At 39.7% G+C, this 12,768-nt stretch overlaps 2 protein-coding genes across 2 annotated transcripts in view; both read left to right on the top strand.

Moving 5' to 3' along the window:
- The window catches only part of znf609a (zinc finger protein 609a), a 42,922-nt gene extending 38,145 nt beyond the window's left edge, over nt 1–4,777 (top strand). The window contains 1 exon segment of the mRNA XM_053318894.1: nt 4,584–4,777. The gene's annotated coding sequence lies outside the window, so the exon portion shown is untranslated.
- Nucleotides 1–12,768, top strand: part of LOC128358610 (40S ribosomal protein S17) — a 554,334-nt gene that overhangs the window by 131,861 nt on the left and 409,705 nt on the right. The gene's annotated exons all lie outside the window — the stretch shown is intronic.

Raw genomic sequence — 12,768 nt, 5'->3', positions numbered from 1 at the left:
GAGGAAAGAAAGAGAGAAGGAAGGAAGGAAGGGCAGATGGAAGGAAGGAAGGAGGAAGGAAGGAAGGGCAGATGGAAGGATGGAGGGAGGGAGAAAGGCAAAGAGGAAGGAAGGAAAAAAGAAAGGTAGAGGAAGGAAAGAAAGAGAGAAGGAGGCGGGGAAGAAAGAAGGATGGAAGGGAGGGAAGGAGGAAGGATAGAGAGAGGAAAGAAGGAAGGGAGGAAAGAAAGAGAGAAGGAGGCAGGGAAGAAAGAAGGATGGAAGGACGGAAGGAAAGAAAGAAGGAATGAAGGAAAGAAAGAAAGAGAGAAGGAAGGAAGGGAGGAAAGAAGGAAGAGTCAAAACAGACGGGGTTAATTTGACCCAGGAGGACGACAGGAAGGTTAAAGCTTAAATATCAGCAATTGTTTTATTATCAGCTCATTTTTGTATTATTGCATCTTTTAAATTGATTGTTTAATTAGATTTATTGTCATATCAGACAAAGAAATGTAGAAACGTGGAAATATTTGTCATTTTAAACTGAAAAATGTCTTTAAACGATTAATCGATTATCAGATAGTTTTATATTTTTAATCATTAACCATAAAAGCTCCAAACATTTTACTGCTTTCAGCTTCTTTATGTGAAGATTTGATGGTTTCCTTCATCATATGCAACACTGTGATGAACTCTTAGTCTTATAAATTAAATCACTTTGGGCTCTGGCTCCTAATTATTATTATTATTATTATTATTACTATTATAACTAAGGCTGCAGCTGGATTAATAGATTAGGAGTTTGGTCCATAAAATATAATAAAATTGTGAAAAATGACCATCCCTGTTTTTTAAAGTCCAAGCCAACGTCCTCAAATGTCTCACAGAGATTCAGTTTACTGTCATAAAGGACTAAAGAAGCTATAATAAAATTAATATTCACATTTAAAAAGCTGCAATCAGAGAATTTGGACGTTTTTTAAATTAAAAAATGACTCAAACTTCAAATCATTTTTTGGCATTTTTGCAGGAAAAATGATTAAATGTTTATTTAATCATTAAATTGGCTGCAGAGTGAATTTAAACTATTTGATTAGTTGCTGCAGAGTCATTTTCCATTACTTCAGAGAACATTACACTGACTTCTATTCTATAGGGAGGAAAGGAAATAAGGAAGGATGGAGGAAAAAAGTAAGGAAGCAAGGAAGGTAGGAGGGAGGGAAGAATGAAGGAAGGAAAGAAGGACATAGGAAAGAAGGAAGGAAGGAAGGAACGATGGAGGAAAGAAGTAAGGAAGGAAAGAAGGTAGGAGGGAGGGAGGAAAGAAGGAGAGAAGAAGAAAGAGAGGAAGGTAGGGGGGAGGAAGGACAGAAGGAAGGAAGAAAGGGAGAAGGAGAGAGGAAGCACAGATGGAAAGAAGGAAGGAAGGATGGAGGAAAGAAGTAAGGAAGGAAGGTAGGTAGGAGGGAGAGAGGGAGGAAAGAAGGTAGGAGGGAGGGAGGGAGGAAGGAAGGAAAGAAGGTCATAGGAAGGAAGGAAGGAGGGAGGGAGGGAGAGAGGGAGGAAGGAAGGAACGAACGACGGAGGAAAGAAGTAAGGAAGGAAAGAAGGTAGGAGGGAGGGAGGAAAGAAGGAGAGAAGAAGAAAGAGAGGGAGGAAGGACAGAAGGAAGGAAGAAAGGGAGAAGGAGAGAGGAAGCACAGATGGAAGGGGGGGAGGAAGGAAGGAAGGAAGGAAGGAAGGAACAGTCAAAACAGACGGGTCAATTTGACCCGGGAGGACGACAGGAAGGTTAAATATTTTCCATTTCCTGTCATAAAGAACTAAAATAATGAGAAAATATTCACATTAACAAGCTGGAATCAGAGAATTTAGACTTTTATTGTGAAAATATTACTGAAACATTCGACAAGTTTTGCAGGAAAAATGACTGAAATGTTTATTTAATCATTAAACTGGCTGCAGAGTCATTTTTCCATTACTTCAGAGAACATTACACTGACTTATATTCATTTCTTTGAGACCAATCTATAACTAAAACCTTTAAACTACGTCTTTACCTAAACATTTAATCCTTTATATTATTTCATGGACTGAAAAACACCAAACATCCTTCATCATATATAGTTTTGAATTCTTAGTCGTATAAATTAAGCAGTTTAAAGAAATCACATCAGGCTGCAGCTTGTTTATCATTATTATTAATTTATATAATGATTATTTTCTGGATTAATAGATTAGTTGTTTGGTCCATAAAATGTAAGAAAATTGTGAAAAATATCAATCATTGTTTTCTTAAATATATTCTTAAACGTACTTAACTTAACCCTCCTGTTGTGTTCGAGTCAAGGGAGGAAGGGAGGAAGGGAGTAAAGTAAAGGAGGGAGGGAGGGAGGGAGAAAGGAAGGAAGGAGAGAGAAAGGAAGGAACGACAGAAGGAAGAAAGGGGGATGGAGGACGGACGGAAGGAAGGGAGGAAAGGAAATAAGGAAGGTAGGAAGGAAGAATGGAGGAAAGAAGTAAGTAAGGAAGGAAGGTAGGAGAGAGAGAGGGAGGAAAGAATGTAGGAGGGAGGGAGGAAGGAAGGAAAGAAGGACATAGGAAAGAAGGAAGGAACGAACGACGGAGGGAAAGAAGGTAGGAGGGAGGGAGGAAAGAAGGAGAGAAGAAGAAAGAGAGGAAGGTAGGGGGGAGGAGAGAGGAAGCACAGATGGAAAGAAGGAAGGATGGAGGAAAGAAGTAAGTAAGGAAGGAAGGTAGGAGGGAGGAAAGAAGGTAGGAGGGAGGAAGGAAGGAAGGAAGGAAGGAACAACAAAGGAAAGAAGTAAGGAAGGAAAGAAGGTAGGAGGGAGGGAGGAAAGAAGGAGAGAAGAAGAAAGAGAGGAAGGTAGGAGGGAGGAAAGACAGAAGGAAGGAAGAAAGGGAGAAGGAGAGAGGAAGCACAGATGGAAGGAAGGAAGGAAGGATGGAGGAAAGAAGTAAGTAAGTAAGGAAGGTAGGAGGGAGGGAGAGAGGGAGGAAAGAAGGTAGGAGGGAGAGAGGAAAGAAGGAAGGAAGGAACGACGGAGTAAAGAAGGAAGGAGGGAAAGAAGGTAGGAGGGAGGGAGGAAAGAAGGAGAGAAGAAAAAAGAGAGGAAGGTAGGAGGGAGGAAGGACAGAAGGAAGGAAGAAAGGGAGAAGGAGAGAGGAAGCACAGATGGAAGGGAGGGAGGGAGGGAGGGAGGAAGGAAGGAAGGAAGGAAGGAAGGAAGGAAGGAACAGTCAAAACAGACGGGGTCAATTTGACCCGGGAGGACGACAGGAAGGTTAAATATTTTCCATTTCCTGTCATAAAGAACTAAAATAAGCAGAAAATATTCACATTAACAAGCTGGAATCAGAGAATTTAGACTTTTATTTTGAAAATATTACTGAAACATTCGACAAGTTTCGCAGGAAAAATGACTGAAATGTTTATTTAATCATTAAACTGGCTTCAGAGTCATTTTTCCATTACTTCAGAGAACATCACACTGACTTATATTCATTTCTTTGAGACCAAACTGTAACTAAAACCTTTAAACTACATCTTTACCTAAACATTTAACCCTTTATATTATCAGTTTTACATCATTTTTGGTCCTGAAAAGAGAGACGAGTCCTCACAATGTAATACTTTAACAGGTTTATGTCTCTAAAACATGAAGAGTCCACCTGAGTCCTCTCTCTGTCTGCAGCTCCATCTAGTGGTCAGACTCAGTATTTTCCTATAAAGACTATAGAGACTATAAACCACTATAAACCACTCTTAAAAAACACAAATTAAAGCTCACACTGTAAAAAACCCCACTAATAACAATTAAAAATAAAAATAAAACCCAATAATAAACATTAAAATATACAGTTAAACCCCCCCACCCCACTAATAATAATAATAATAATAATAATAATAAAAATTAAATAAATAAAAATGAAAATAAAACCTAATAATAAACATTAAAACATAGTTAACCTCCCACCCCACTAATAATAATAATAAAATAAAAATAAAATAAATAAAAATAAAACCTTATAATAAAAAAGTAAATAAAAATAAAATAAATAAAAATAAAAACTAATAATAAACATTAAAACATACAATTAAATCCCCCTAACCCACTAATAATAATTAATAATAAAAAAAATAATAAATAAAAATAAAACCTAATAAAAACATTAAAACATAGAATTAACCCCCCCACCCCACTAATAATAATAAAAATAAAAATAAAATAAATAAAAATAAAACCTATAATAAACCCTAACCCTAACCCCCCCACTAATAATAATAATAATAATAAAAATTAAATAAATAAAAATAAAAATAAAAACTAATAATAAACATTAAAACATACAATTAAACCCCCCTAACCCACTAATAATAATTAATAATAAAAAATAAAAATAAAACCTAATAATAAACCCTAACCCTAACCCCCAGCACCCCACTAATAATAATAAAAAATAAAATAAAATAAATAATAAAATGAAGTTTTTTCTCTCTCAGATGTAAAAAAAAAATAGTCAAATTTGACCGTGAGCAGTTCGTAAGGGTTTCTCATTACTCTCCTCTCACCTGTCCGTAGGCACACCTGATTGGCTGACCTCCACCTGCCCCCCCCCCCCACCGGAGTCATGTGACTGGCTCACATGAGGAAGCATTTCCTGTTTGCGACATCAGTTCAATGGTGTTTGTGTATGTTTGATTACTCTGCCTGGATGTCCAGCCTGAGCCGGCCGCTCCGCTCCGCTGCCTCCTCACCGGACCGCCGAGGCCTACTGCTGGTCCCATACTGGTTCTATACTGGTTCTAGAGTTGGGGGAGTGGGGTGGGGGCGGAGTGGGGGTGGGGGGGGTTCCAGCGGCGTTCGTCGAGCGGTTTTCGGGCTCACAGACTTGAGGACCTGGCGGGTGGAGACGCAGTGAAAGACGCTCCTGGTGGTTGAAGCAGCTCTGTTGTTGTTCTTGTTTGTTGTTGTTGTGTTGGAGGCGATGGAGGAGGAAGAGAAGAAGAAGAAGAGGAAGAGGAGGAGGAGGAGGAGGAGGAGGAGGAGGAGGAGGGGGTCGGACAATTTCGGGGGGGGAGTTCAGCATCAGGACAGGACCGAACCGGACCGTCACTTCCTGTCTCTCTGAGACACACCTTCAGTTTTTTTTACGGCACGTCCTCCCATTTTTTTTTTTTTTTTGTTTTCATCCTCACATTTCAACCCCTCCCGTCCTTCCCTCCTCGCCCCTCCCTCTTCCTCTGTGTGTGTGGGTGACCTCTGACCTCTGACCTCGTCAACACCTTCACCTGGAAAATTTTAAAAACTTTAAAAAAAAACAAAAAAAAAAAACACTGTGGACGGAGGAGGACGGACCAATCAAGAGGGCAGCAGTGTTTGGGACTGATGCGGCATCCTCCCTTCCTCGGACTGACAGACTGGCTCCTCCTCCTCAGTGTGTAGCTGTACTGTACTCTGTGTATGTGTGTGTGTGTGTGTGTGCGTGTGTGTGTGTGTGTGTGTGTGTGTGTGTAAATACTGTACAGAGGAATTATTTTAAAGAGCCTGTTGGATGCTGTTGGATTTCCTACTCTTCTTTTTGTCTGGTAGCCTCTGCCTCTGTTTTTCTACTGTTGTTGATCTGATATTAAACCTGTAGCTGGTGGAAACGGCGCCTCGACCTCCGTCTCCTCATTTATTCCTTTTATCACGAGGGGGGGTGTGTGTGTGTGTGTGTGTGTGTGTGGGGGGGGGGGGGGCGAGGGAGGTGGGGGGGTGGGCTTCCTTCTGTCCTTCTATCCATCTGTCCTTCCTTCCTTTCTTCCTTCTGTCCTTCCTTCCATCTGTCCTTCCTTCCTTCCTTCCATCTGTCCGTCCTTCCTTCCATCTGTCCTTCCTTCCTTTCTTCCTTCTGTCCTTCCTACCTTTCTTCCTTCTGTCCTTCTATCCATCTGTCCTTCCTTCCATCTGTCCTTCCTTCTGTCCTTCTATCCATCTGTCCTTCCTTCCTTCCATCTTTCCTTCCTACCTTCCTTAATTCCTTTCTTCCTTCCTTCTGTCCTTCCTTCCATCTGTCCTTCCTTCCTTCTGTCCTTCCTTCCATCTGTCTTTCCATCCGTCCTTCATTCCTTCCTTCCTTCCTTCCTTCCCTCGACCTCTGTGTCCTCATTTATTCCTCCTATCATGGGGGGGGGGGGGGGGTCGTGAAATTCCCTGGAAAACTTAAGCAGGATTTAGAGCAGGGGTGTCAAACATGCGGCCCGTGGGCCAGATACGGACCACCGAGGGGTGCGATCCGGCCCACTTGCCATCCAGTGCTCTTTTCCTTCCTTCCATCTTTCCTTTTGTCCTTCCTTCTTTCCTTCCTTCCTTCTGTCCTTCCATCTCCATCCTTCCATTCTTCCTTCCTACCTTTCTTAATTCCTTTCTTCGTTCCTTCTATCCATCTGTCTTTCCTTCCTTTCTTCCTTCTGTCCTTCCTTCCATTCTTCCTTCTGTCCTTCCTTCCATCTGTCCTTCCTTCCTTTCTTCCTTCTGTCCTTCTATCCATCTGTCCTTCCTTCTGTCCTTCTATCCATCTGTCCTTCCTTCCATCTGTCCTTCCTTCCTTCCTTCCTTCTGTCCTTCCTTCCATTCTTCCTTCTGTCCTTCCTTCCATCTGTCCTTCCTTCCTTTCTTCCTTTCTCCCTTCCTTCCTTCTGTCTGTCTTCCCGGCGCCTCGACCTCTGTGTCCTCATTTATTCCTCCTATCATGGGGGGGGGGGGGGGGTAGGCAGGATTTAGGGCAGGGGTGTCAGACATGCGGCCCGCGGGCCAGATACGGACCGCCAAGGGGTGCGATCCGTCCAGTGCTCTTTTCCTTCCTTCCATCTGTCCTTCCTTCCTTTCTTAATTCCTTTCTTTGTTCATTCCTTCCTTTCTTCCTTCTGTCCTTCCTTCCATCTGTCCTTCCTTCCTTCCTTCCAACTGTCCTTCCTTCCTTTCTTCCTTCTGTCCTTCTATCCATCTGTCCTTCCTTCCATCTTTACTTCCTACCTTCCTTTCTTCCTTCTGTCCTTCCTTCCATCTGTCCTTCCTTCCATCTTTACTTCCTACCTTCCTTTCTTCCTTCTGTCCTTCTATCCATCTGTCCTTCCTTCCTTCCTTCCTTCCTTCCAACTGTCCTTCCTTCCTTTCTTCCTTCTGTCCTTCCTTCCATCTGTCCTTCCTCCCTTTCTTCCTTCTGTCCTTCTATCCATCTGTCCTTCCTTCCTTTCTTCCTTCTGTCCTTCTATCCATCTGTCTGTCCATCTTTCACTGTCTCTTTTCCTACCTTATCTTCCCGGTGCCTCGACCTCGCTGTCCTCATTTATTCCTCGTACAGGGGGTCGTGAAATTCCTTGGAAAAGTTGGCAGGATTTAGGGATTGACCTGCTCTGATATTAAAGGTAACAAGGAAAGGCTCTATTTATATAAAGCATTTTATACACAATGGAAACTCAGTGTGCTTTATATAAAACAAACATTTAACAGTAAGAATTAGAAATAAAATAATATGCAATTTGAGAAATAAAAATAAAATCCAATAATAAACATTAAAACATACAATTAAACCCTCCCCCCCCCACCCCACTAATAGTAGTAATACAAATATTTAAATAAAAATAAAAGCCAATTATAAACATTGAAACATACAATTAAACCCCCACTAATAATAATAATTAAAAATAAAAATTAATGAAAAATAGAAAAAAAAAAATATGATGGAAAAGTTTCAGCGTTACAGTGTTTTTAGTATCAAAGTCTTTTTGTTCCTATACTTCCACCACAGAGAAACAGGAAACACTAAGAGGGAAGGAAGGAAGGGAGGAAGGAAGGGAGGAAGGAAGGAAGGAAGGAAGGAAAGGAAACACTAAGAGGGAATCTGATGCTAAAAAGACTGTAAATGTGTCAGATATCACTTGATATGACTAACTCACACTGTTACCATAGTAACTATAATAACTAGTGTAACTCACACTGTTACCATAGTAACTATAATAACTATAGTAACTCACACTGTTACCATAGTAACTATAATAACTATAGTAACTCACACTGATGAAGCTCAATAGAAGCTGATCAGAGACTTTATAATGTCAGTAAAGTCATGTTAAAATATTTCCTGGTGTTCTTTTCCTTCTTTCTTTCCTTCCTTCCTTCCTTCCTTCCTTCCTTCCTTCCTTCTTATGTCTTTCCTTCTGTCCCTCCATCTGTCCTTCCTCCCTTTCTTCGTTCCTTCATTGCATCCGTCCATCCTTCCTTCCTTCACTCCTTTTCTTCCTTCCTTCTGACCTTCCTCCCTTTCTTCCTTTCTTCTCTCCCTTCCTTCCTTCTGTCCTTCCTCCCTTTCTTCCATCTGTCCTTCCTCCCTTTCTTCATTCTGTCATTCTGTCTGTCCGTCCTTTCTTCCTTCCTTCCTTCCTTCCTTCCTCCCTTCCAGCTTTCATTCATCCCTTTCTTCATTCTGTCATTTTGTCTGTCCGTCCTCCCTCCCTCCCTCCCTTCCTTCCTTCCTTCCTTCCTCCCTTCCAGCTTTCATTCGTCCCTTTCTTCTCTTTTTCCTTCCTGTCTTCTTTTGATTCCTTCCTCCCTTTACTCATTCCTTCATTCTGTCTGTCCGTCCTTCCTTCCTTCCTTCCTTCCTTCCTTCCTTCCTTCCTTTTCTTCCTTCCTTCCTTCTGTCCTTCCTTTCTTTCTTCCTTTCTCCCTTTCTTCCTTCCTTCCTTCCTTCCGTCCTTCCTTTCATTTGTCCTTCATCCCTTTCTTCCATTTTTCCTTCCTGTCTTTTCGTTCCTTCCTTCCATTTATCCATCCTTTTCATTCCTTCCCTCCTTCATTCCATCTCCTTAACGGTCCGGCCCAAAGCCAAAGCCTTGGTGAACACAAACCTGCACTAACCCTCTGCTGCTGCTGCCACTACAATATTCATTCAATTATGATTTATTTCATTCAAGGGCCACATACAGACCAATTTGATCTCATGTGGGCCGGAAGGAAGGAAGGAAGGAAGGAAGGAAGGAAGGAAATAGAGTCAAAAGGAAGAAAGGGAAGAAGAAAAAACAGATGGAAGGAAAGAAAGAAGGACAGAAGGAAGAAAAGTAGGAAAGACAGAAGGAAGAAAGGGAGGAAGGACAGAAGGAAGAAAGGGAGGAAGGACTAGAAGGTAGGAAGGACAGAAGGAAGAAAGGGAGGAAGGACAGAAGGAAGAAAGGTAGGAAAGACAGAAGGAAGAAAGGTTGGAAGGACAGAAGGAAGAAAGGGAGGAAAGACAAAAGGAAGAAAGGGAGGAAGGAAGAAAGGTAGGAAAGACAGAAGGAAGAAAGGGAGGAAGGACAGAAGGAAGAAAGGGAGGAAGGACAGAAGGAAGAAAGATAGGAAAGACAGAAGGAAGAAAGATAGGAAAGACAGAAGGAAGGAAGGGAGGGAGGAAGGACAGAAGGAAGAAAGGGAGGAAGGACTAGAAGGAAGGAAGAAAGGGAGGAAGAACTAGAAGGAAGGAAGAAAGGGAGGAAGGACAGAAGGAAGAAAGGGAGGAAGGACAGAAGGAAGAAAGGGAGGAAGGACAGAAGGAAGAAAGAGAGGAAGGACTAGAAGGAAGAAAGGAAAAGAAGACAGGACGGAAAGTGGGCCGGACTGCACCCCTCGGCGGGCCGGTTCTGGCCCACGGGCCTCATGTTTGACACCCCTGATTTATATTATTATTACTCAGGTTTTATTGAACCACTCTGATCGTCTCTTATTTGTCCTCTTCATTTATTTCAGAGTCTAACTGTGTAAATATCTGCTGGCAGGTTAAATGTCTGCAGAGCTGCAACATGCTGTGATGCAGCTTTCGGCCACACGGTGGCGCTGCTGCACCTTTAATGTCACAACAGAAAGATTAAAGGGGCAGTTCAACAAAATCACACAAAAAAAAGGAAATATTTTAAAATGTTTGGGTTTTTTGGCTTTTTGTTAAATTAATAATTTTAGATTTTAGAAAAAGATTTTTTTGTTATAAATAGTTTAACTATTATTCTATATAATAATAAAAATATATAATAATAAAAATATATAATAATAAAAATGAAATAAATAAAAATAAAACCTAATAATAAACATTAAAACATAGTTAACCCCCCACCCCACTAATAATAATAAAATAAAAATAAAATAAATAAAAATAAAACCTAATAATAAACATTAAAACATACAATTAAATCCCCCTAACCCACTAATAATAATTAATAATAATAAAAAAAAATAAAAACCTAATAAAAACATTAAAACATAGAATTAAATTAATTAAATATTTTAAAATGTTTGGCTTTTTGTTAAATTAATAATTTTAGATTTTAGAAAAAGATTCTTTTGTTATAAATAGTTTTATAAAGTAGTTGTAAGGGTTTTTTTTATGGTTTCATTTTTATGGTTTTTATGGCTAAATCATTATTGAATGTTATATTTTCATGTCTTAGGTAAAATAATAAGACATGCATGATGACAACAGAGCAGAATAATAACTTCAATCACTTTTATAACTTACACTTTTTACCAATTATACCATAATACAAACTCATTAAAAAGTTCATTGTCACTCTTTAGTGGTTTTAAAATGATTTAGACTTAACGACCGCTACGAGAATGCAAATATACTGAACCTGCTCATTTCCCCCACTAAATAAATGCTTTATTATACTAAATATTATTATAAATGTATATTATTTATAGGTTATTATGTGATGGTTTTACTGGTTAGGCCCAGTTTGACACCCCTGCTCTAAACCATTAATCAATAAAATAATATTAATTGATAATGAAAATAATAATCTGCTTCTGTTTATGTAAAATCCTTCATATCATTATGAAAAGTAAATATTTGGGAGGTTTTTTTTAAATGTTAAGGGATGTCTTTGGTAAAATAAAACAGGATATTGTGCCAAATAATCTGAAAAACATATAATATTATTAAAATGCTAATTTTCCCACTAAATAAATGGTTTATTATATTAAAGATATATATATTTTATAGATTATTATATAATGGTTTTACTGCTTTGACCCACTTTAGATCAAATTGAGCTGTATGTATCCTGTATATGCCTTACTGAATTGGGTCGATTTTATTTTGAAGCTTCCTCCACTTCCTGTCACTTCCGGTCTCGTCTAAGTTAAATAGTGTGAACTTGACTGAGCTGCTGCAGCGGACTCCGGTAGCAGCAGCGGACTCCCGGTAGCCGCCTCCTCCTCCTCCTCTTCCTCCTCCTCCTCCTCCGGTCGGTCGGTCCTCCGGTCGGTCGGTGCTTGTTGGACTGACAGACGGTACCGACCAGCGGACCTGAATGAAGACTGCATGATTAACACAGGTGAGAGAATGAATGTGTCTCTTAAAAAAAAAAAACCTTTAAACATGCAGCGTGTGTGTGTGTGTGTGTGTGTGTGTGTGTGTGTGTTGTGATGTATGAAGATAGTGATGATGATGAAGATGATGATGATGGTACCAGTCGGTGGTGCGTTCACTGTCAGTCACAGTGTCCGTTACATAATGTTTCTGATATCAGCTGATTTATACCAGTATTAGCAGCAGTGTGTGTGTGTGTGTGTGTGTTTAATTTTATAGTAGAAATATTTAAATAGTGTTAATTAACATTCAGTAGTAAATTATATAGTAGATGCAGCACGTGGGTGGAAGAAGAAATATGATGTTTTACTTTAGTTAAATATTTAAATTCACATATTTATTATTCTATATGAGCGGAGGAAAGCGTAAAAGAGCTGATTTTGATCCTTATCTTTTATCTTTTATATGATTTTTTGTCCATTTTTTCATTCCTATATATTTTATAGTTATAGCTTCATGAAAAGTCCAGTTATGCTCCAGTACAATGGTGTCAAACATAAGGCTCGTGGACCAAAACCCGGCCACCAAAGGGTTCAATCCGGCCCACTCAACAAGTTTGCAAAGTATGAACAGTAAAAAGATAAAATGATATAAATTCTAGTTTTTTCTGTTTTTTCTCAGGGTTTTTTTTTCTCCACCCAGACCAGAATATAATCCTTTGACTCATAATTAAACATTTATTTATTCAATATTGTACAAAATGTGGTTAATTAGCAGCTTCTGTGCAAAATAATATGAAAAAAACTGAGACATAATATTACTGAAATCATCTCAGACTGTTTGTTATAAATAGATGCTGAATGATTATATTAAGGTTCATATATATATATTATTAGTATTTATATGTTATTATGCAATGGCTTTAATGGTTTTAATGGTTTTAATGGTTTTAATGGTTTTAATGGCTTTAATGGTTTTAATGGTTTTGATGGTTTTAATGGTTTTAATGGTTTTAATGGCTTTAATGGTTTGGCCCACTTGAGATCAAACTGTAATATTGTATTTGTTAAAACTCCTAATCAATTACTCAATTCCTTCTTCCTCCCTCCCTTCCCTCCTTCCTTCCTCCCTCCTTTCCTTCCTTTCCCTCTTTTCCTTCCTTCTTCCTCCCTTCCTTCCTTCCCTCATTCCCTCCTTCCTTCCTTCCTCCCTTCCTTCCTCCCTTCCCTCCCTTCCTTCCTTCCCTCATTCCCTCCTTCCTTCCTTTCCCTCTTTTCCTTCCTTCTTCCTCCCTTCCTTCCTTCCCTCATTCCCTCCTTCCTTCCTTCCTTCCTCTTTTCCTTTCTCCCTCCCTTCCCCTCCTTCCTTTCCTCCCTTCCCTCCCTCCTTTCCTTCCTCCCTTCCTCCCTTCCTTCCTCCCTTCCCTCCCTCCTTCCCTTCCTT

The sequence above is a fragment of the Scomber japonicus genome, chromosome 5 (genome assembly GCF_027409825.1).
Source record: "Scomber japonicus isolate fScoJap1 chromosome 5, fScoJap1.pri, whole genome shotgun sequence".
NCBI classification, from domain to species: Eukaryota; Metazoa; Chordata; class Actinopteri; order Scombriformes; family Scombridae; genus Scomber; species Scomber japonicus.
The sequence above is the reverse complement of the archived record's forward strand: the minus strand, read 5'-3'. Positions and strand labels throughout refer to the sequence as shown.